Source organism: Colletes latitarsis, unplaced genomic scaffold, assembly GCF_051014445.1.
Source record: "Colletes latitarsis isolate SP2378_abdomen unplaced genomic scaffold, iyColLati1 scaffold0006, whole genome shotgun sequence".
Lineage (NCBI taxonomy): Eukaryota > Metazoa > Arthropoda > Insecta > Hymenoptera > Colletidae > Colletes > Colletes latitarsis.
The window spans coordinates 26,891,941-26,918,668 of record NW_027488366.1 but is presented as its reverse complement, the minus strand read 5'-3'; positions in this window follow the sequence as shown (position 1 = coordinate 26,918,668).

Genomic DNA, 26,728 nt, shown 5'->3' with positions numbered 1-26,728 from the left:
TTCGCATTCTTCACATACTTGTTGAACGGATCCTGGGTTTTTTCTGGTTTGGATCACGTAGTAATGTGGGTCCACACTGAAACAATCAATTAAACTTATTCTTGATAAATATTTTAGAGGATAACGCATGTTAGGTCTGGGATTGGTCTGGGATTTGCCCTCATCAGGCTCATACTTTCGCACACTTCACATACTCGTTGAACAGATCCTGCGTTATTTTCTGGTTTGGATCACATAGTAATGTGGTACCACACTGAAACATTCAATTAAACCTGGTCTTGATAAATATTTTAGAGGATGACGCATGTTAGGTCTGGGTTAGGTCTAGGATTTGCCCTCATCAGGCTAATACTTTCGCATATTTCTCATACTTCAAGGCTAGATCCTGGGCTATTTCTGAATTGGATCACGTAGTAAAGTGGTACCACACTGAAACATTCAATGAAACCTGGTCTGGATAAATATTTTAGAGGACAACGCATCTTAGGTCTGGGATAGGTCTAAGATTTGCCCTCATCAGGCTCACAGTTTCGCGTTTTTCATATACTTGTTCAACAGATCCTGGATTTTTTCTGGTTTGGATCACGAAGTAGTGTGGTACCACACTGAAACCGTCCATTAAACCTGGTTTCGCTCATTATTTTAGAGGATAACGCATGTTAGGTCTAGGTTAGGTCTGGGATTTGCTCTCATCAGGCTCATTCTTTCGCATATTTCTCATACTTGATGGCTAGATCCTGGGCTTTTTCTGGATTGCATCACGTAGTAATGTGGTACCACGCTGAAACAGTCAATTAAACCTGGTTTCGATCAATACTTTAGAGGATAACGCAAGTTAGGTCTGGGATAGGCCTTGGATTTGCCCTCATCAGGCTCTTACTATCGCATATTTCTCATACTTCATGGCTAGATCCTGGACTATTTCTGGATTGGATCACGTAGTAAAGTGGTACCACACTGAAACATTCAATGAAACCTGGTCTGGATAAATATTTTAGAGGATAACGCATCTTAGGTCTGGGTTAGGTCTAAGATTTGCCCTCATCAGGCTCACAGTTTCGCGTTTTTCACATACTTGTTGAACAGATCCTGGGTTTTTTCTGGTTTGGATCACGTAGTAATGTGGTACCACACTAAAACAGTCGATTAAACCTGGTTTCGATGAATATTTTAGAGGATAACGCAAGTTAGGTCTGGGATAGGTCCGGGATTTGCCCTCATCAGGCTCATACTTTCGCATTCTTCTTATACTTGTTGAACTGATCCTGGGTTTTTTCTGGTTTGGATCACGTAGTAATGTGGGTCCACACTGAAACAATCAATTAAACCTGGTCTTGATAAATATTTTAGAGGATAACGCAAGTTAGGTCTAGGTAAGGCCTGGGATTTTCACTCATCAGACTCATACATTCGCATTCCTCACATACTTGTTGATCGGATCCTGGGTTTTTTCTGGTTTGTATCACGTAGTAATGTGGTACCACACTGAAACAGTCCATTAAACCTGGTTTGGATTAATATTTTAGAGGATAACGCATGTTAGGTCTAGGTTAGCCCTGGGATTTTCACTCATCAGACTCATACTTTCGCATTCTTCTTATACTTGTTGAACTGATCCTGGGTTTTTTCTCGTTTGGATCACGTAGTAATGTGGTACCACACTGAAACAGTCGATTAAACCTGGTTTCGATCAATATTTTAGAGGATAACGCAAGTTAAGTCTGGGATTGGTCTGGGATTTGACCTCATCAGACTCATACTTTCGCACACTTCACATACTCGTTGAACAGATCCTGGGTTATTTTCTGGTTTGGATCACATAGTAATGTGGTACCACACTGAAACAGTCGATTAAACCAGGTTTCGATCAATATGTTTGAGGATAACGCATGTTAGGTCTAGGTTAGTCCTGGGATTTTCACTCATCAGACTCATACTTTCGCATTCTTCTTATACTTGTTGAACTGATCCTGGGTTTTTTCTCGTTTGGATCACGTAGTAATGTGGTACCACACTGAAACAGTCGATTAAACCTGGTTTCGATCAATATTTTAGAGGATAACGCAAGTTAAGTCTGGGATTGGTCTGGGATTTGACCTCATCAGACTCATACTTTCGCACACTTCACATACTCGTTAAACAGATCCTGGGTTATTTTCTGGTTTGGATCACATAGTAATGTGGTACCACACTGAAACAGTCCATTAACCCTGGTTTCGACCAATATTTTAGAGAATAATTCATGTTGGGTCTAGGTTAGGTCTGGGATTTGCTCTCATCAGGCTCATACTCTCGCACACTTCACACACTTGTTGAACGGATCCTGGGTTTTTTCTGGTTTGGGTCACGTAGTAATGTGGGACCACACTGAAACAGTCAATTAAACCTGGTTTCGACCAATATTTTAGAGAATAATTCATGTTGGGTCTAGGTTAGGTCTGGGATTTGCTCTCATCAGGCTCATACTTTCGCACACTTCACATACTTGTTGAACGGATCCTGGGTTTTTTCTGGTTTGGATCACGTAGTAGTGTGGTACCACACTGAAACAGTCCATTAACCCTGGTTTCGCTCAATATTTTAGACGATAACGCATGTTAGGTCTAGGTCAGGCCTGGGATTTTCACTCATCAGACTCATACTTTCGCATTCTTCACATACTTGTTGAACGGATCCTGGGTTTTTTCTGGTTTGGATCACGTAGTAATGTGGGTCCACACTGAAACAATCAATTAAACTTATTCTTGATAAATATTTTAGAGGATAACGCATGTTAGGTCTGGGATTGGTCTGGGATTTGCCCTCATCAGGCTCATACTTTCGCACACTTCACATACTCGTTGAACAGATCCTGCGTTATTTTCTGGTTTGGATCACATAGTAATGTGGTACCACACTGAAACATTCAATTAAACCTGGTCTTGATAAATATTTTAGAGGATGACGCATGTTAGGTCTGGGTTAGGTCTAGGATTTGCCCTCATCAGGCTAATACTTTCGCATATTTCTCATACTTCAAGGCTAGATCCTGGGCTATTTCTGAATTGGATCACGTAGTAAAGTGGTACCACACTGAAACATTCAATGAAACCTGGTCTGGATAAATATTTTAGAGGACAACGCATCTTAGGTCTGGGATAGGTCTAAGATTTGCCCTCATCAGGCTCACAGTTTCGCGTTTTTCATATACTTGTTGAACAGATCCTGGATTTTTTCTGGTTTGGATCACGAAGTAGTGTGGTACCACACTGAAACCGTCCATTAAACCTGGTTTCGCTCATTATTTTAGAGGATAACGCATGTTAGGTCTAGGTTAGGTCTGGGATTTGCTCTCATCAGGCTCATTCTTTCGCATATTTCTCATACTTGATGGCTAGATCCTGGGCTTTTTCTGGATTGCATCACGTAGTAATGTGGTACCACGCTGAAACAGTCAATTAAACCTGGTTTCGATCAATACTTTAGAGGATAACGCAAGTTAGGTCTGGGATAGGCCTTGGATTTGCCCTCATCAGGCTCTTACTATCGCATATTTCTCATACTTCATGGCTAGATCCTGGACTATTTCTGGATTGGATCACGTAGTAAAGTGGTACCACACTGAAACATTCAATGAAACCTGGTCTGGATAAATATTTTAGAGGATAACGCATCTTAGGTCTGGGTTAGGTCTAAGATTTGCCCTCATCAGGCTCACAGTTTCGCGTTTTTCACATACTTGTTGAACAGATCCTGGGTTTTTTCTGGTTTGGATCACGTAGTAATGTGGTACCACACTAATACAGTCGATTAAACCTGGTTTCGATGAATATTTTAGAGGATAACGCAAGTTAGGTCTGGGATAGGTCCGGGATTTGCCCTCATCAGGCTCATACTTTCGCATTCTTCTTATACTTGTTGAACTGATCCTGGGTTTTTTCTGGTTTGGATCACGTAGTAATGTGGGTCCACACTGAAACAATCAATTAAACCTGGTCTTGATAAATATTTTAGAGGATAACGCAAGTTAGGTCTAGGTAAGGCCTGGGATTTTCACTCATCAGACTCATACATTCGCATTCCTCACATACTTGTTGAACGGATCCTGGGTTTTTTCTGGTTTGTATCACGTAGTAATGTGGTACCACACTGAAACAGTCCATTAAACCTGGTTTGGATTAATATTTTAGAGGATAACGCATGTTAGGTCTAGGTTAGCCCTGGGATTTTCACTCATCAGACTCATACTTTCGCATTCTTCTTATACTTGTTGAACTGATCCTGGGTTTTTTCTCGTTTGGATCACGTAGTAATGTGGTACCACACTGAAACAGTCGATTAAACCTGGTTTCGATCAATATTTTAGAGGATAACGCAAGTTAAGTCTGGGATTGGTCTGGGATTTGACCTCATCAGACTCATACTTTCGCACACTTCACATACTCGTTGAACAGATCCTGGGTTATTTTCTGGTTTGGATCACATAGCAATGTGGTACCACACTGAAACAGTCGATTAAACCAGGTTTCGATCAATATTTTTGAGGATAACGCATGTTAGGTCTAGGTTAGTCCTGGGATTTTCACTCATCAGACTCATACTTTCGCATTCTTCTTATACTTGTTGAACTGATCCTGGGTTTTTTCTCGTTTGGATCACGTAGTAATGTGGTACCACACTGAAACAGTCGATTAAACCTGGTTTCGATCAATATTTTAGAGGATAACGCAAGTTAAGTCTGGGATTGGTCTGGGATTTGACCTCATCAGACTCATACTTTCGCACACTTCACATACTCGTTGAACAGATCCTGGGTTATTTTCTGGTTTGGATCACATAGTAATGTGGTACCACACTGAAACAGTCGATTAAACCAGGTTTCGATCAATATTTTTGAGGATAACGCATGTTAGGTCTAGGTTAGTCCTGGGATTTTCACTCATCAGACTCATACTTTCGCATTCTTCACATACTTGTTGAACGGATCCTGGGTTTTTTCTGGTTTGGAACACGTAGTAATGTGGGTCCACACTGAAACAATCAATTAAACCTGGTCTTGATAAATATTTTAGAGGATAACGAATGTTAGGTCTGGGATAGGTCTGGGATTTGCCCTCATCAGACTCATATTTTCGCACACTTCACATACTCGTTGAACAGATCCTGGGTTATTTTCTGGTTTGGATCACGTAGTAATGTGGGTCCACACCGAAACAATCAATTAAACCTGGTCTTGATAAATATTTTAGAGGATAACGCATGTTAGGTCTGGGATAGGTCTGGGATTTGCCCTCATCAGGCTCATACTTTCGCACACTTCACATACTCGTTGAACAGATCCTGGGTTTTTTCTGGTTTGTATCACGTAGTAATGTGGTACCACACTGAAACAGTCCATTAAACCTGGTTTGGATTAATATTTTAGAGGATAACGCATGTTAGGTCTAGGTTAGCCCTGGGATTTTCACTCATCAGACTCATACTTTCGCATTCTTCTTATACTTGTTGAACTGATCCTGGGTTTTTTCTGGATTGGATCACGTAGTAAAGTGGTACCACACTGAAACATTCAGTGAAACCTGGTCTGGATAAATATTTTAGAGGATAACGAATGTTAGGTCTGGGATAGGTCTGGGATTTGCCCTCATCAGGCTCATACTTTCGCACACTTCACATACTCGTTGAACAGATCCTGGGTTATTTTCTGGTTTGGGTCACGTAGTAATGTAGTACCACACTGAAACATTCAATTAAACCTGGTCTTGATAAATATTTTAGAGGATAACGCATGTTAGGTCTAGGTTAGGTCTGGGATTTGCTCTCATCAGGCTCATTCTTTCGCATATTTCTCATACTTGATGGCTATATCCTGGGCTTTTTCTGGACTGCATCACGTAGTAATGAAGTACAACACTGAAATAGTCAATTAAACCTGGTTTCCATCAATATCTTAGAGGATAACGCAAGCTAGGTCTGGGATAGGTCTGGGGTTAGCCCTCATCAGACTCAAACTTTCGCACAATTCACATACTCGTTGACAAGATCCTGGGTTTTTTTTCTGGTTTGGATCACGTAGTAATGTGGTTCCACACTGAAACAGTCGATTAATCCTGGTTTCGATCAATATTTTAGAGGATAACGCAAGTTAGGTCTGGGATAGGTCTGGGATTTGCCCTCATCAGGCTCATACTTTCGCGTTTTTCACATACTAGTTGAACAGATCCTGGGTTTTTTCTGGTTTGGATCCCGTAGTAGTGTGGTACCACACTGAAATAGTCCATTAAACCTGGTATCGCTCAATATTTTTGAGGATAACGCATGTTAGGTCTTGGTCAGGCCTGGTTTTTTCACTCATCAGACTCATACTTTCGCATTCTTCACATACTTGTTGAACGGATCCTCGGTTTTTTCTGGTTTGGATCACGTAGTAGTGTGGTACCACACTGAAACAGTCCATTAACCCTGGTTTCGCTCAATATTGTAGACGACAACGCATGTTAGGTCTAGGTCAGGCCTGGGATTTTCACTCATCAGACTCATACTTTTGCTCACTTCACATACTCGTTGAACAGATCCTGGGCTATTTTCTGGTTTGGATCACATAGTAATGTGGTACCACACTGAAACAGTCGATTAAACCTGGTTTCGATGAATATTTTAGAGGATAACGCAAGTTAGGTCTGGGATAGGTCCGGGATTTGCCTTCATCAGGCTCATACTTTCGCATTCTTCATATACTTGTTGAACTGATCCTGGGTTTTTTCTGGTTTGGATCACGTAGTAATGTGGGTCCACACTGAAACAATCAATTAAACCTGGTCTTGATAAATATTTTAGAGGATAACGCAAGTTAGGTCTAGGTAAGGCCTGGGATTTTCACTCATCAGACTCATACATTCGCATTCCTCACATACTTGTTGAACGGATCCTGGGTTTTTTCTGGTTCGTATCACGTAGTAATGTGGTACCACACTGAAACAGTCCATTAAACCTGGTTTGGATCAATATTTTTGAGGATAACGCATGTTAGGTCTAGGTTAGCCCTGGGATTTTCACTCATCAGACTCATACTTTCGCATTCTTCTCATAATTGCTGAACTGATCCTGGGTTTTTTCTGGTTTGGATCACGTAGTAATGTGGTACCACACTGAAACGGTCGATTTAACCTGGTTTCGATCAATATCGTAGAGGATAACGCAAGTTAAGTCTGGGATTGGTCTGGGATTTGACCTCATCAGACTCATACTTTCGCACACTTCACATACTCGTTGAACAGATCCTAGGTTATTTTCTGGTTTGGATCACATGGTAATGTGGTTCCACACTGAAACAGTCGATTAAACCAGGTTCCCATCAATATTTTAGAGGACAACGCAAATTAGGTCTAGGTAAGGCCTGAGATTTTCACTGATCAGACTCATACATTCGCATTCTTCACATACTTGTTGAACGGATCCTGGGTTTTTTCTGGTTTGGATCACGTAGTAATGTGGCACCACACTGAAACACTCAATTAAACCTGGTCTTCATAAATATTTTAGAGGATAACGCATGTTAGGTCTGGGTTACGTCTAGGATTTGCCCTCATCAGGCTCATATATTTACAAATATTTCTCATACTTCATGGCTAGATCCTGGGCTGTTTCTGCATTGTATCACGTAGTAATGTGGTACCACGCTGAAACAGTCAATTAAACCTGGTTTCGATCAATATTTTAGAGGATAACGCAAGTTAGGTCTGGGATAGGTCTGGGATTTGACCTCATCAGACTCATACTTTCGCACACTTCACATACTTGTTGAACAGATCCTGGGTTTTTTCTGGTTTGGATCCCGTAGTAGTGTGGTACCACACTGAAACAGTCGATTAAACCAGGTTTCGATCAATATTTTTGAGGATAACGCATGTTAGGTCTAGGTTAGTCCTGGGATTTTCACTCATCAGACTCATACTTTCGCATTCTTCTTATACTTGTTGAACTGATCCTGGGTTTTTTCTCGTTTGGATCACGTAGTAATGTGGTACCACACTGAAACAGTCGATTAAACCTGGTTTCGATCAATATTTTAGAGGATAACGCAAGTTAAGTCTGGGATTGGTCTGGGATTTGACCTCATCAGACTCATACTTTCGCACACTTCACATACTCGTTGAACAGATCCTGGGTTATTTTCTGGTTTGGATCACATAGTAATGTGGTACCACACTGAAACAGTCGATTAAACCAGGTTTCGATCAATATTTTTGAGGATAACGCATGTTAGGTCTAGGTTAGTCCTGGGATTTTCACTCATCAGACTCATACTTTCGCATTCTTCACATACTTGTTGAACGGATCCTGGGTTTTTTCTGGTTTGGAACACGTAGTAATGTGGGTCCACACTGAAACAATCAATTAAACCTGGTCTTGATAAATATTTTAGAGGATAACGAATGTTAGGTCTGGGATAGGTCTGGGATTTGCCCTCATCAGACTCATACTTTCGCACACTTCACATACTCGTTGAACAGATCCTGGGTTATTTTCTGGTTTGGATCACGTAGTAATGTGGGTCCACACCGAAACAATCAATTAAACCTGGTCTTGATAAATATTTTAGAGGATAACGCATGTTAGGTCTGGGATAGGTCTGGGATTTGCCCTCATCAGGCTCATACTTTCGCACACTTCACATACTCGTTGAACAGATCCTGGGTTTTTTCTGGTTTGTATCACGTAGTAATGTGGTACCACACTGAAACAGTCCATTAAACCTGGTTTGGATTAATATTTTAGAGGATAACGCATGTTAGGTCTAGGTTAGCCCTGGGATTTTCACTCATCAGACTCATACTTTCGCATTCTTCTTATACTTGTTGAACTGATCCTGGGTTTTTTCTGGATTGGATCACGTAGTAAAGTGGTACCACACTGAAACATTCAGTGAAACCTGGTCTGGATAAATATTTTAGAGGATAACGAATGTTAGGTCTGGGATAGGTCTGGGATTTGCCCTCATCAGGCTCATACTTTCGCACACTTCACATACTCGTTGAACAGATCCTGGGTTATTTTCTGGTTTGGGTCACGTAGTAATGTAGTACCACACTGAAACATTCAATTAAACCTGGTCTTGATAAATATTTTAGAGGATAACGCATGTTAGGTCTAGGTTAGGTCTGGGATTTGCTCTCATCAGGCTCATTCTTTCGCATATTTCTCATACTTGATGGCTATATCCTGGGCTTTTTCTGGACTGCATCACGTAGTAATGAAGTACAACACTGAAATAGTCAATTAAACCTGGTTTCCATCAATATCTTAGAGGATAACGCAAGCTAGGTCTGGGATAGGTCTGGGATTAGCCCTCATCAGACTCAAACTTTCGCACAATTCACATACTCGTTGACAAGATCCTGGGTTTTTTTTCTGGTTTGGATCACGTAGTAATGTGGTTCCACACTGAAACAGTCGATTAATCCTGGTTTCGATCAATATTTTAGAGGATAACGCAAGTTAGGTCTGGGATAGGTCTGGGATTTGCCCTCATCAGGCTCATACTTTCGCGTTTTTCACATACTAGTTGAACAGATCCTGGGTTTTTTCTGGTTTGGATCCCGTAGTAGTGTGGTACCACACTGAAATAGTCCATTAAACCTGGTTTCGCTCAATATTTTTGAGGATAACGCATGTTAGGTCTTGGTCAGGCCTGGTTTTTTCACTCATCAGACTCATACTTTCGCATTCTTCACATACTTGTTGAACGGATCCTCGGTTTTTTCTGGTTTGGATCACGTAGTAGTGTGGTACCACACTGAAACAGTCCATTAACCCTGGTTTCGCTCAATATTGTAGACGACAACGCATGTTAGGTCTAGGTCAGGCCTGGGATTTTCACTCATCAGACTCATACTTTTGCTCACATCACATACTCGTTGAACAGATCCTGGGTTATTTTCTGGTTTGGATCACATAGTAATGTGGTACCACACTGAAACAGTCGATTAAACCTGGTTTCGATGAATATTTTAGAGGATAACGCAAGTTAGGTCTGGGATAGGTCCGGGATTTGCCTTCATCAGGCTCATACTTTCGCATTCTTCTTATACTTGTTGAACTGATCCTGGGTTTTTTCTGGTTTGGATCACGTAGTAATGTGGGTCCACACTGAAACAATCAATTAAACCTGGTCTTGATAAATATTTTAGAGGATAACGCAAGTTAGGTCTAGGTAAGGCCTGGGATTTTCACTCATCAGACTCATACATTCGCATTCCTCACATACTTGTTGAACGGATCCTGGGTTTTTTCTGGTTCGTATCACGTAGTAATGTGGTACCACACTGAAACAGTCCATTAAACCTGGTTTGGATCAATATTTTTGAGGATAACGCATGTTAGGTCTAGGTTAGCCCTGGGATTTTCACTCATCAGACTCATACTTTCGCATTCTTCTCATAATTGCTGAACTGATCCTGGGTTTTTTCTGGTTTGGATCACGTAGTAATGTGGTACCACACTGAAACGGTCGATTTAACCTGGTTTCGATCAATATCGTAGAGGATAACGCAAGTTAAGTCTGGGATTGGTCTGGGATTTGACCTCATCAGACTCATACTTTCGCACACTTCACATACTCGTTGAACAGATCCTAGGTTATTTTCTGGTTTGGATCACATGGTAATGTGGTTCCACACTGAAACAGTCGATTAAACCAGGTTCCCATCAATATTTTAGAGGACAACGCAAATTAGGTCTAGGTAAGGCCTGAGATTTTCACTGATCAGACTCATACATTCGCATTCTTCACATACTTGTTGAACGGATCCTGGGTTTTTTCTGGTTTGGATCACGTAGTAATGTGGCACCACACTGAAACACTCAATTAAACCTGGTCTTCATAAATATTTTAGAGGATAACGCATGTTAGGTCTGGGTTACGTCTAGGATTTGCCCTCATCAGGCTCATATATTTACAAATATTTCTCATACTTCATGGCTAGATCCTGGGCTGTTTCTGCATTGTATCACGTAGTAATGTGGTACCACGCTGAAACAGTCAATTAAACCTGGTTTCGATCAATATTTTAGAGGATAACGCAAGTTAGGTCTGGGATAGGTCTGGGATTTGACCTCATCAGACTCATACTTTCGCACACTTCACATACTCGTTGAACTGATCCTGGGTTATTTTCTGGCTTGGATCACATAGTAATGTGATACCACACTGAAACAGTCGATTAAACCAGGTTTCGATCAATATTTTTGAGGATAACGCATGTTAGGTCTAGGTTAGGCCTGGGATTTTCACTCATCAGACTCATACTTTCGCATTCTTCACATACTTGTTGAACGGATCCTGGGTTTTTTCTGGTTTAGATCACGTAGTAATGTGGGTCCACTCTGAAACAATCAATTAAACCTGGTCTTGATAAATATTTTAGAGGATAACGCATGTTAGGTCTGGGATAGGTCTGGGATTTGCCCTCATCAGACTCATACTTTCGCATTCTTCACATACTTGTTGAACGGATCCTGGGTTATTTTCTGGTTTGGATCACATAGTAATGTGGTACCACACTGAAACAGTCGATTAAACCTGGTTTCGATGAATATTTTAGAGGATAACGCAAGTTAGGTCTGGGATAGGTCCGGGATTTGCCCTCATCAGGCTCATACTTTCGCGTTTTTCACATACTTGTTGAACAGATCCTGGGTTTTTTCTGGTTTGGGTCACGTAGTAGTGTGATACCACACTGAAACATCCAATTAAACCTGGTTTCGATGAATATTTTAGAGGATAACGCAAGTTAGGTCTGGGATAGGTCCGGGATTTGCCCTCATCAGGCTCATACTTTCGCGTTTTTCACATACTTGTTGAACAGATCCTGGGTTTTTTCTGGTTTGGATCCCGTAGTAGTGTGGTACCACACTGAAACAGTCCATTAAACCTGGTTTCGCTCAATATTATAGTGGATAACGCATGTTAGGTCTAGGTCAGGCCTGGTTTTTTCACTCATCAGACTCATACTTTCGCATTCTTCACATACTTGTTGAACGGATCCTGGGTTTTTTCTGGTTTGGGTCACGTAGTAGTGTGATACTACACTGCAACATTCAATTAAACCTGGTCTTGATAAACATTTTAGAGGATCACGCATGTTAGGTCTGGGTTAGGTCTAGGATTTGCCCACATCAGGCTCATACTTTCGCATATTTCTCATACTTCATGGCTAGATCCTGGGCTGTTTCTGGATTGTATGACGTAGTAATGTGGTACCACACTGAAACAGTCAATTAAACCTGGTTTCGATCAATATTTTAGAGAATAATTCTTGTTAGGTCTAGGTTAGGTCTGGGATTTGCTCTCATCAGGCACATTCTTTCGCATATTTCTCATACTTGATGGCTAGATCCTGGGCTGTTTCTGGATTGTATGACGTAGTAATGTGGTACCACACTGAAACAGTCCATTAAACCTGGTTTCGCTCAATATTTTAGTGGATAACGCATGTTAGGTCTAGGTCAGGCCTGGTTTTTTCACTCATCAGACTCATACTTTCGCATTCTTCACATACTTGTTGAACGGATCCTGGGTTTTTTCTGGTTTGGATCACGTAGTAATGTGGGTCCACACTGAAACAATCATTTAAACCTGGTCTTGATAAATATTTTAGTGGATAACACATGTTAGGTCTGGGATAGGTCTGGGATTTGCCCTCATCAGACTCATACTTTCGCATTCTTCACATACTTGTTGAACGGATCCTGGGTTTTTTCTGGTTTGGATCACGTAGTAATGTGGGTCCACACTGAAACAATCAATTAAACCTGGTCTTGATAAATATTTTAGAGGATAACGCATGTTAGGTCTGGGATAGGTCTGGGATTTGCCCTCATCAGACTCATACTTTCGCATTCTTCATATACTTGTTGAACGGATCCTGGGTTTTTTCTGGTTTGGATCACGTGGTAATGTGGGTCCACACTGAAACAATCAATTAAACCTGGTCTTGATAAATATTTTACAGGATAACGCATGTTTGGTCTGGGATAGGTCTGGGATTTGCCCTCATCAGACTCATACTTTCGCACACTTCACATACTCGTTGAACAGATCCTGGGTTATTTTCTGGTTTGGATCACATAGTAATGTGGTACCACACTGAAACAGTCGATTAAACCAGGTTTCGATCAATATTTTTGAGGACAACGCATGTTAGGTCTAGGTTAGGCCTGGGATTTTCACTCATCAGACTCATACTTTTGCATTCTTCACATACTTGTTGAACAGATCCTGGGTTTTTTCTGGTTTGGGTCACGTAGTAGTGTGATACTACACTGAAACATTCAATTAAACCTGGTCTTGATAAACATTTTAGAGGATAACGCATGTTAGGTCTGGGTTAGGTCTAGGATTTGCCCACATCAGGCTCATACTTTCGCATATTTCTCATACTTCATGGCTAGATCCTGGGCTGTTTCTGGATTGTATGACGTAGTAATGTGGTACCACACTGAAACAGTCAATTAAACCTGGTTTCGATCAATATTTTAGAGAATAATTCTTGTTAGGTCTAGGTTAGGCCTGGGATTTTCACTCATCAGACTCATACTTTTGCATTCTTCACATACTTGTTGAACAGATCCTGGGTTTTTTCTGGTTTGGGTCACGTAGTAGTGTGATACTACACTGAAACATTCAATTAAACCTGGTCTTGATAAATATTTTAGAGGATAACGCATGTTAGGTCTGGGTTACGTCTAGGAATTGCCCTCATCAGGCTCATACTTTCGCATATTTCTCATACTTCATGGCTAGATCCTGGGCTGTTTCTGCATTGTATCACGTAGTAATGTGGTACCACGCTGAAACAGTCAATTAAACCTGGTTTCGATCAATATTTTAGAGGATAACGCAAGTTAGGTCTGGGATAGCTCTAGGATTTGCCCTCATCAGGCTCTTACTATCGCATATGTCTCATACTTCATGGCTAGATCCCGGGCTATTTCTGGATTGGATCACGTAGTAAAATGGTACCACACTGAAACATTCAATGAAACCTGTTCTGGATAAATATTTTAGAGGACAACGCAAGTTAGGTCTGGCATAGGTCTGGGATTCGCCCTCATCAGGCTCATACTTTCGCGTTTTTCACATACTTGTTGAACAGATCCTGGGTTTTTTCTGGTTTGTATCACGTAGTAGTGTGGTACCACACTGAAACAGTCCATTAAACCTGGTTTGGATCAATATTTTAGAGGATAACGCATGTTAGGTCTAGGTTAGCCCTGGGAATTTCACTCATCAGACTCATACTTTCGCATTCTTCTCATACTTGCTGAACTGATCCTGGGCTTTTCTGGTTTGGATCACGTAGTAATGTGGTACCACACTGAAACAGTCGATTAAACCTGGTTTCGATCAATATCTTAGAGGATAACGCAAGTTAAGTCTGGGATTGGTCTGAGATTTGACCTCATCAGACTCATACTTTCGCACACTTCACATACTCGTTGAACAGATCCTGGGTTATTTTCTGGTTTGGATCACATGGTAATGTGGTGCCACACTGAAACAGTCGATTAAACCAGGTTCCGATCAATATTTTTGAAGATAACGAATGTTAGGTCTAGGTTAGGCCTGGGATTTGCTCTCATCAGGCTCATTCTTTCGCATATTTCTCATACTTGATGGCTATATCCTGGGCTTTTTCTGGACTGCATCACGTAGTAATGAAGTACAACACTGAAATAGTCAATTAAACCTGGTTTCCATCAATATCTTAGAGGACAACGCAAGTTAGGTCTGGCATAGGTCTGGGATTCGCCCTCATCAGGCTCATACTTTCGCGTCTTTCACATATTTGTTGAACAGATCCTGGGTTTTTTCTGGTTTGTATCACGTAGTAATGAAGTACAACACTGAAACAGTCAATTAAACCTGGTTTCCATCAATATCTTAGAGGACAACGCAAGTTAGGTCTGGCATAGGTCTGGGATTCGCCCTCATCAGGCTCACAGTTTCGCGTTTTTCACATACTTGTTGAACAGATCCTGGGTTTTTTCTGGTTTGGATCACGAAGTAGTGTGGTACCACACTGAAACAGTCCATTAAACCTGGTTTCGCTCATTATTTTAGAGGATAACGCATGTTAGGTCTAGGTTAGGTCTGGGATTTGCTCTCATCAGGCTCATTCTTTCGCATATTTCTCATACTTGATGGCTAGATCCTGGGCTTTTTCTGGATTACCTCACGTAGTAATGTAGTACCACACTGAAGCAGTCAATGAAACCTGGTTTCCATCAATATTTTAGAGGACAACGCAAGTTAGGTCTTGGTAAGGCCTGAGATTTTCACTGATCAGACTCATACATTCGCATTCTTCACATACTTGTTGAACGGATCCTGGGTTTTTTCTGGTTTGGGTCACGTAGTAATGTGGTACCTCACTGAAACATTCTATTAAACCTGGTCTTGATAAATATTTTAGAGGATAACGCATGTTAGGTCTGGGTTACGTCTAGGATTTGCCCTCATCTGGCTCATACTTCCGCATATTTCTCATACTTCATGGCTAGATCCTGGGCTGTTTCTGAATTGTATCACGTAGTAATGTGGTACCACGCTGAAACAGTCAATTAAACCTGGTTTCGATCAATATTTTAGAGGATAACGCAAGTTAGGTCTGGGATAGGTCTAGGATTTGCCCTCATCAGGCTCTTACTATCGCATATTTCTCATAGTTCATGGCTAGATCCTGGGCTATTTCTGGATTGGATCACGTAGTAAAGTGGTACCACACTGAAACATTCAATGAAACCTGTTCTGTATAAATATTTTAGAGGATAACGCATCTTAGGTCTGGGTTAGGTCTAGGATTTGCCCTCATCAGGCTCATACTTTCGCATATTTCTCATACTTCATGGCTAGATCCTTGGCTATTTCTGGATTGGATCACGTAGTAAAGTGGTACCACACTGAAACATTCAATGAAACCTGGTCTGGATAAATATTTTAGAGGATAACGCATCTTAGGTCTGGGTTAGGTCCAAGATTTGCCCACATCAGACTCATACTTTCGCACATTTCTCATACTTCATGGCTAGATCCTGGGCTATTTCTGGATTGGATTACGTAGTAATGTGGTACCACACTGAAACAGTCAATTAAACCTGGTATCGATCAATATTTTAGAGGATAACGCAAGTTAGGTCTGGGATAAGTCTGGGATTTGCCCTCATCAGGCTCATACTTTCGCGTTTTTCACATACTTGTTGAACAGATCCTGGGTTTTTTCTGGTTTGGATCACGTAGTAATATGGGTACACACTGATACAATCAACTAAACCTGGTCTTGATAAATATTTTAGAGGATAACGCATGTTAGGTCTGGGATAGGTCTGGGATTTGCCCTCATCAGGCTCATACTTTCGCGTTGTTCACATACTTGTTGAACAGATCCTGGGTTTTTTCTGGTTTGGATCACGTAGTAATATGGGTACACACTGATACAATCAACTAAACCTGGTCTTGATAAATATTTTAGAGGATAACGCATGTTAGGTCTGGGATAGGTCTGGGATTTGCCCTCATCAGACTCATACTTTCGCACACTTCACATACTCGTTGAACAGATCCTGGGTTATTTTCTGGTTTGGATCACATAGTAATGTGGTACCAAACTGAAACAGTCGGTTAAACCTAGTTTCGATCAATATTTTAGAGGATAACGCAAGTTAGGTCTGGGATAGGTGCGGGATTTGCCCTCATCAGACTCATACTTACGCACACTTCACATACTTGTTGAACAGATCCTGGGTTTTTTCTGGTTTGGATCACATAGTAATGTGGTACCAAACTGAAACAGTCGATTAAACCTGGTTTCGATCAATATTTTAGAGGAAAACGCAAGTTAAGTCTGGGATTGGTCTGGGATTTGACCTCATCAGACTCATACTTTCGCACAATTCACATACTCGTTGACAAGATCCTGGGTTTTGTTCTGGTTTGGATCACGTAGTAATGTGGTTCCACACTGAAACAGTCGCTTAAACCTGGTTTCGATCAATATTTTAGAGGATAACGCAAGTTAGGTCTGGGATAGGTCTGGGATTTGCCCTCATCAGGCTCATACTTTCGCGTTTTTCACATACTAGTTGAACAGATCCTGGGTTTTTTCTGGTTTGGATACCGTAGTAGTGTGGTACCACACTGAAACAGTCCATTAAACCTGGTTTCGCTCAATATTTTAGAGGATAACGCATGTTAGGTCTAGGTCAGGCCTGGTTTTTTCACTCATCAGACTCATACTTTCGCATTCTTCACATACTTGTTGAACGGATCCTGGGTTTTTTCTGGTTTGGGTCACGTAGTAATGTGGGACCACACTGAAACAGTCAATTAAACCTGGTTTCGACCAATATTTTAGAGAATAATTCATGTTGGGTCTAGGTTAGGTCTGGGATTTGCTCTCATCAGGCTCATACTTTCGCACACTTCACATACTTGTTGAACGGATCCTGGGTTTTTTCTGGTTTGGATCACGTAGTAGTGTGGTACCACACTGAAACAGTCCATTAACCCTGGTTTCGCTCAATATTTTAGACGATAACGCATGTTAGGTCTAGGTCAGGCCTGGGATTTTCACTCATCAGACTCATACTTTCGCATTCTTCACATACTTGTTGAACGGATCCTGGGTTTTTTCTGGTTTGGATCACGTAGTAATGTGGGTCCACACTGAAACAATCAATTAAACTTATTCTTGATAAATATTTTAGAGGATAACGCATGTTAGGTCTGGGATAGGTCTGGGATTTGCCCTCATCAGGCTCATACTTTCGCACATTTCACATACTCGTTGAACAGATCCTGCGTTATTTTCTGGTTTGGATCACGAAGTAGTGTGGTACCACACTGAAACCGTCCATTAAACCTGGTTTCGCTCATTATTTTAGAGGATAACGCATGTTAGGTCTAGGTTAGGTCTGGGATTTGCTCTCATCAGGCTCATTCTTTCGCATATTTCTCATACTTGATGGCTAGATCCTGGGCTTTTTCTGGATTGCATCACGTAGTAATGTGGTACCACGCTGAAACAGTCAATTAAACCTGGTTTCGATCAATACTTTAGAGGATAACGCAAGTTAGGTCTGGGATAGGTCTTGGATTTGCCCTCATCAGGCTCTTACTATCGCATATTTCTCATACTTCATGGCTAGATCCTGGACTATTTCTGGATTGGATCCCGTAGTAAAGTGGTACCACACTGAAACATTCAATGAAACCTGGTCTGGATAAATATTTTAGAGGATAACGCATCTTAGGTCTGGGTTAGGTCTAAGATTTGCCCTCATCAGGCTCACAGTTTCGCGTTTTTCACATACTTGTTGAACAGATCCTGGGTTTTTTCTGGTTTGGATCACGTAGTAATGTGGTACCACACTAAAACAGTCGATTAAACCTGGTTTCGATGAATATTTTAGAGGATAACGCAAGTTAGGTCTGGGATAGGTCCGGGATTTGCCCTCATCAGGCTCATACTTTCGCATTCTTCTTATACTTGTTGAACTGATCCTGGGTTTTTTCTGGTTTGGATCACGTAGTAATGTGGGTCCACACTGAAACAATCAATTAAACCTGGTCTTGATAAATATTTTAGAGGATAACGCAAGTTAGGTCTAGGTAAGGCCTGGGATTTTCACTCATCAGACTCATACATTCGCATTCCTCACATACTTGTTGAACGGATCCTGGGTTTTTTCTGGTTTGTATCACGTAGTAATGTGGTACCACACTGAAACAGTCCATTAAACCTGGTTTGGATTAATATTTTAGAGGATAACGCATGTTAGGTCTAGGTTAGCCCTGGGATTTTCACTCATCAGACTCATACTTTCGCATTCTTCTTATACTTGTTGAACTGATCCTGGGTTTTTTCTCGTTTGGATCACGTAGTAATGTGGTACCACACTGAAACAGTCGATTAAACCTGGTTTCGATCAATATTTTAGAGGATAACGCAAGTTAAGTCTGGGATTAGTCTGGGATTTGACCTCATCAGACTCATACTTTCGCACACATCACATACTCGTTGAACAGATCCTGGGTTATTTTCTGGTTTGGATCACATAGTAATGTGGTACCGCACTGAAACAGTCGATTAAACCAGGTTTCGATCAATATTTTTGAGGATAACGCATGTTAGGTCTAGGTTAGTCCTGGGATTTTCACTCATCAGACTCATACTTTCGCATTCTTCACATACTTGTTGAACGGATCCTGGGTTTTTTCTGGTTTGGAACACGTAGTCATGTGGGTCCACACTGAAACAATCAATTAAACCTGGTCTTGATAAATATTTTAGAGGATAACGAATGTTAGGTCTGGGATAGGTCTGGGATTTGCCCTCATCAGACTCATACTTTCGCACACTTCACATACTCGTTGAACAGATCCTGGGTTATTTTCTGGTTTGGATCACGTAGTAATGTGGGTCCACACCGAAACAATCAATTAAACCTGGTCTTGATAAATATTTTAGAGGATAACGCATGTTAGGTCTGGGATAGGTCTGGGATTTGCCCTCATCAGGCTCATACTTTCGCGTTTTTCACATACTTGTTGAACAGATCCTGGGTTTTTTCTGGTTTGGGTCACGTAGTAATGTAGTACCACACTGAAACATTCAATTAAACCTGGTCTTGATAAATATTTTAGAGGATAACGCATGTTAGGTCTAGGTTAGGTCTGGGATTTGCTCTCATCAGGCTCATTCTTTCGCATATTTCTCATACTTGATGGCTATATCCTGGGCTTTTTCTGGACTGCATCACGTAGTAATGAAGTACAACACTGAAATAGTCAATTAAACCTGGTTTCCATCAATATCTTAGAGGATAACGCAAGCTAGGTCTGGGATAGGTCTGGGATTAGCCCTCATCAGACTCATACTTTCGCACAATTCACATACTCGTTGACAAGATCCTGGGTTTTTTTTGTGGTTTGGATCACGTAGTAATGTGGTTCCACACTGAAACAGTCGATTAAACCTGGTTTCGATCAATATTTTTGAGGATAACGTATGTTATGTCTGGGATAGGTCTGGGATTAGCCCTCATCAGACTCATACTTTCGCTTTCTTCATACTTGTTGAACGGATCCTGGGCTTTTTCTGGATTGCATCACGTAGTAATGTAGTACCACACTGAAACAGTCAATGAAACCTGGTTTCCATCAATATTTTAGAGGACAACGCAAGCTAGGTCTAGGTAAGGCCTGAGATTTTCACTGATCAGACTCATACATTCGCATTCTTCACATACTTGTTGAACGGATCCTGGGTTTTTTCTGGTTTGGATCACGTAGAAATGTGGTACCACACTGAAACATTCAATTAAACCTGGTCTTGATAAATATTTTAGAGGATAACGCATGTTAGGTCTGGGTTACGTCTAGGATTTGCCCTCATCAGGCTCATACCTTCGCATATTTCTCATACTTCATGGCTAGATCCTGGGCTGTTTCTTCATTGTATCACGTAGTAATGTGGTACCACACTGAAACATTCAATTAAACCTGGTCTTGATAAATATTTTAGAGGATCACGCAAGCTAGGTCTGGGATAGGTCTGGGATTAGCCCTCATCAGACTCATACTTTCGCACACTTCACATACTCGTTGACAAGATCCTGGGTTTTTTCCTGGCTTGGATCACGTAGTAATGTGGTTCCACACTGAAACAGTCGATTAAACTTGGCTTCGATCAATATTTTAGAGGATAACGCAAGTTAGGTCTGGGATAGGTCTGGGATTTGCCCTCATCAGGCTCATACTTTCGCGTTTTTCACATACTTGTTGAACGGATCCTGGGTTTTTTCTGGTTTGGGTCACGTAGTAATGTGGGACCACACTGAAACAGTCAATTAAACCTGGTTTCGACCAATATTTTAGAGAATAATTCATGTTAGGTCTAGGTTAGGTCTGGGATTTGCTCTCATCAGGCTCATACTTTCGTACACTTCACATAGTTGTTGAACGGATACTGCGTTATTTTCTGGTTTGGATCACATAGTAATGTGGCACCACACTGAAACATTCAATTAAACCTGGTCTTGATAAATATTTTAGAGAATAACGCATGTTAGGTCTGGGTTAGGTCTAGGATTTGCCCTCATCAGGCTCATACTTTCGCATATTTCTCATACTTCATGGCTAGATCCTGGGCTATTTCTGGATTGGATCACGTAGTAAAGTGGTACCACACTGAAACATTCAATGAAACCTGGTCTGGATAAAAATTTTAGAGGATAACGCATGTTAGGTCAAGGTTAGGTCTAAGATTTGCTCTCATCAGGCTCACAGTTTCGCGTTTTTCACATACTTGGCGAACAGATCCTGGGTTTTCTCTGGTTTGGATCACGTAGTAATGTGGGTCCACACTGAAACAATCAATTAAACCTGGTCTTGATATATATTTTAGAGGATAACGCATGTTAGGTCTGGGATAGGTCTGGGATTTGCCCTCATCAGACTCATACTGTCGCATTCTTCACATACTTGTTGAACTGATCCTGGGTTTTTTCCGGTTTGGATCACGTAGTAATGTGGTTCCAAACTGAAACAGTCCATTAAACCTGGTTTGGATCAATATTTTAGAGGATAACGCATGTTAGGTCTAGGTTAGGCCCGGGATTTTCACTCATCAGACTCATATTTCGCATTCTTCACATACTTGTTGAACGGATCCTGGGTTTTTTCTGGTTTTGATCACGTAGTAATGTGGGACCACACTGAATCAATCAATTAAACCTGGTCTTGATAAATATTTTAGAGGATAACGCATGTTAGGTTTGGCTTAGGTCTTGGATTTGCCCTCATCAGGCTCACAGTTTCGCGTTTTTCACATACTTGTTGAACAGATCCTGGGTTTTTTCTGGTTTGGATCACGTAGTAATGTGGTACCACACTAAAACAGTCAATTAAACCAGGTTTCGATCAATATTTTTGAGGATAACGCATGTTAGGTCTAGGTTAGGCCTGGGATTTTCACTCATCAGACTCATATATTCGCATTCTTCACATACTTTTTGAACGGATCCTGGGTTTTTTCTGGTTTGGATCACGTAGTAATGTGGGTCCACACTGAAACAATCAATTAAACCTGGTCTTGATATATATTTTAGAGGATAACGCATGTTAGGTCTGGGATAGGTCTGGGATTTGCCCTCATCAGACTCATACTTTCGCATTCTTCACATACTTGTTGAACTGATTCTGGGTTTTTTCCGGTTTGGATCACGTAGTAATGTGGTTCCAAACTGAAACAGTCCATTAAACCTGGTTTGGATCAATATTTTAGAGGATAACGCATGTTAGGTCTAGGTTAGCCCTGGGATTTTCACCCATCAGACTCATACTTTCGCATTCTTCTTATACTTGTTGAACTGATCCTGGGTTTTTTCTGGTTTGGATCACGTAGTAATGTGGTACCACACTGAAACAGTCGATTAAACCTGGTTTCGATCAATATTTTAGAGGATAACGCAAGTTAGGTCTAGGTTAGGCCCGGGATTTTCACTCATCAGACTCATATTTCGCATTCTTCACATACTTGTTGAACGGATCCTGGGTTTTTTCTGGTTTGGATCACGTAGTAATGTGGGTCCACACTGAAACAATCAATTAAACCTGGTCTTGATATATATTTTAGAGGATAACGCATGTTAGGTCTGGGATAGGTCTGGGATTTTCACCCATCAGACTCATACTTTCGCATTCTTCTTATACTTGTTGAACTGATCCTGGGTTTTTTCTGGTTTGGATCACGTAGTAATGTGGTACCACACTGAAACAGTCAATAAAAACCTGGTTTCCATCAATATTTTAGAGGACAGCTCATGTTAGGTCTAGGTTAGGCCTGGGATTTGCCCTGATCAGGGTCATACTTTCGCAGTTTTAACATACATGTTGACCTGATCGAGGGTTTTTTCTGCTTTGGATCACGTAGTAAAGTGGTACCACGCTGAAACAGTCCATTAAACCTGGTTTGGATCAATATTTTAGAGGATAACGCATGTTAGGTCTAGGTTAGGCCTGGGATTTTCACTCATCAGACTCATATATTCGCATTCTTCACATACTTTTTGAACGGATCCTGGGTTTTTTCTGGTTTGGATCACGTAGTAATGTGGGCCCACACTGAAACAATCAATTAAACCTGGTCTTGATATATATTTTAGAGGATAACGCATGTTAGGTCTGGGATAGGTCTGGGATTTTCACCCATCAGACTCATACTTTCGCATTCTTCTTATACTTGTTGAACTGATCCTGGGTTTTTTCTGGTTTGGGTCACGTAGTAATGTGGGACCACACTGAAACAGTCAATTAAACCTGGTTTCGACCAATATTTTAGAGAATAATTCATGTTAGGTCTAGGTTAGGTCTGGGATTTGCTCTCATCAGGCTCATACTTTCGTACACTTCACATAGTTGTTGAACGGATACTGCGTTATTTTCTGGTTTGGATCACATAGTAATGTGGCACCACACTGAAACATTCAATTAAACCTGGTCTTGGTAAATATTTTAGAGAATAACGCATGTTAGGTCTGGGTTAGGTCTAGGATTTGCCCTCATCAGGCTCATACTTTCGCATATTTCTCATACTTCATGGCTAGATCCTGGGCTATTTCTGGATTGGATCACGTAGTAAAGTGGTACCACACTGAAACATTCAATGAAACCTGGTCTGGATAAGAATTTTAGAGGATAACGCATGTTAGGTCAAGGTTAGGTCTAAGATTTGCCCTCATCAGCCTCACAGTTTCGCGTTTTTCACATACTTGTCGAACAGATCCTGGGTTTTCTCTGGTTTGGATCACGTAGTAATGTGGGTCCACACTGAAACAATCAATTAAACCTGGTCTTGATATATATTTTAGAGGATAACGCATGTTAGGTCTGGGATAGGTCTGGGATTTGCCCTCATCAGACTCATACTGTCGCATTCTTCACATACTTGTTGAACTGATCCTGGGTTTTTTCCGGTTTGGATCACGTAGTAATGTGGTTCCAAACTGAAACAGTCCATTAAACCTGGTTTGGATCAATATTTTAGAGGATAACGCATGTTAGGTCTAGGTTAGCCCTGGGATTTTCACCCATCAGACTCATACTTTCGCATTCTTCTTATACTTGTTGAACTGATCCTGGGTTTTTTCTGGTTTGGATCACGTAGTAATGTGGTACCACACTGAAACAGTCGATTAAACCTGGTTTCGATCAATATTTTAGAGGATAACGCAAGTTAGGTCTAGGGTAGGCCCGGGATTTTCACTCATCAGACTCATATTTCGCATTCTTCACATACTTGTTGAACGGATCCTGGGTTTTTTCTGGTTTTGATCACGTAGTAATGTGGGACCACACTGAATCAATCTATTAAACCTGGTCTTGATAAATATTTTAGAGGATAACGCATGTTAGGTTTGGCTTAGGTCTAGGATTTGCCCTCATCAGGCTCACAGTTTCGCGTTTTTCACATACTTGTTGAACAGATCCTGGGTTTTTTCTGGTTTGGATCACGTAGTAATGTGGTACCACACTAAAACAGTCAATTAAACCAGGTTTCGATCAATATTTTTGAGGATTACGCATGTTAGGTCTAGGTTAAGCCTGGGATTTTCACTCATCAGACTCATATATTCGCATTCTTCACATACTTTTTGAACGGATCCTGGGTTTTTTCTGGTTTGGATCACGTAGTAATGTGGGTCCACACTGAAACAATCAATTAAACCTGGTCTTGATATATATTTTAGAGGATAACGCATGTTAGGTCTGGGATAGGTCTGGGATTTTCACCCATCAGACTCATACTTTTTTTTTTTTTTTTTTTTTTTTTTGTCGTGGGGAAAATCTTCGAAAGACTCCCTCCCACCTCCTTGGGGAGAGGTGGGAGGGGTGTGTGGGATTCCCCGCGCCCGTACAACGACAGGCGCGGGACCTACCCACTAAAAACCCCACGGTGACCCTTCGGCACGCTTTGGGAGGATACCGGGAATCGCTCGAAGCATTCTTCCGGTATCCTCCCCGTGCCCGCGCTTTCGCGCCCATCCCCCGGGGGGACAATCGGTCCCCCCAGTAGACACACTGCCTCATAGCGGCGGGACGGGGCCACTCCATCCCGCCGCTATCCGTCCCGGGGCCGCGTTTAGTGGCGGCTGCGAGCCCCAACTCGCAACCGCCCGCGACCCCGTTTCCACCCCTCGGCGGCCGGGCGTTCATGGCCGCACCAGACCGCCGAGGGTGCCACCCCTTGCGTCGGACCGGTAGGGGGAGGCACTCCTACCCCCAACCGGTCCGACCCGGCGCCGCCTGGCGGGAGGAGGGTCCCCTCAGGACCCCCCTCCCAGCCTAGGTCATCCGCCACGCCGAGGCGGCCGCCCGCGACGCCTCGCGACCGGGCGACGACCTCGGGCCACCGCACGAGCGCGAGCTTCAGCGCGCCGCTGAAGCTCGCGCTCCCTCCCCGCGGCCTCCTTCTGCAACATTACGTTCTCGCAGAAGGAGGCCACGGCCCTCCACTTCTCCTCGCTGCCGAGCATGGCGCGCACCACGCCCGGCAGCGAGACATCCCGCCCGACGACGCCGACCAGGACACGGCGCTCCCCCTCCCACGCGGGGCATACCTCCAGGGTATGATCCGCCGTGTCCTGCTCAGCGTCGCAGTGGCAGCAACGCGCCGTCGGCTCCTTCCCTATCCGGCACAGGTATCTTCCGAAGCTGCCATGCCCGGAAAATACCTGTGCCAGCCGGTAGGTGAGGCTGCCATGGCCTCTGTCCAGCCACTCCTTCAGGAGTGGCCGAACAGCCCCGACAGTCCGGTGCCCCGCGGTTGGCAGAGCCAGCCGCTCCTGCCACGCGAGCAACACGGACTGCCGGGCCTGGCGCTTCAAATCGCCCCAAGCAGGTTCCTGCCCGCCCGGGACCGCCCCCACCCCCGCGCGACGGTCGACGCGGTGCCGGTACATCACCGCGTGCGACCGCGCGAGCAGGTCCATGGGCGGCATCCCCGCTAGAACCGTCGCCGCCTCATGTGACATGGTCCGATACCCGCGGACGACCCTGAGCGCCATGCGCCTCTGCACCCGACGCAGCATAGTCATGCTGCGGCGGGAGGCAGCCAGGTCGTCCGCCCAGACGGGGGCCCCGTATAGGGCCACCGACTGGACCATTGCCACATAGAGGCGACGAACTCGGCCCGCCGGGCCCCCCAGGTTGGGCAGGATCCGACCCAGAGCCGCAACCATCCTTTCCAACCGGGGGACCAGGCAGCGGAAATGCTTCTCGAAACGCCAGTGGCTATCGAGGATCAGCCCCAGATACCTGATCTGGGGCTTCACCTCGATGTCAGCCCCACCCACCCGAATCAGAGGGGGTGGCGGATCCTGCCGAGGTGAATGAAACGCAATCACCTCGGTCTTATGGACCGCCACCGTCATCCCCATCCCCCTGATCCGGTCGACGACGCGTTGCGACCCCTCCTCCGCGCGTCGCATGGCACTCCCCCAGTGCGCCCCGACGGCCAGCACCAGTGTGTCATCCGCATAACACACCGTGCTGACGCCGCCGGGGAGGCCGGCCCGCAACACCGAGTCGTACGCGATGTTCCACAGGAGTGGCCCGAGGACCGACCCCTGCGGAACACCGCAGTACACCTCCCTCCGCATATCACCATCCCGGCCCGGATACTCGATC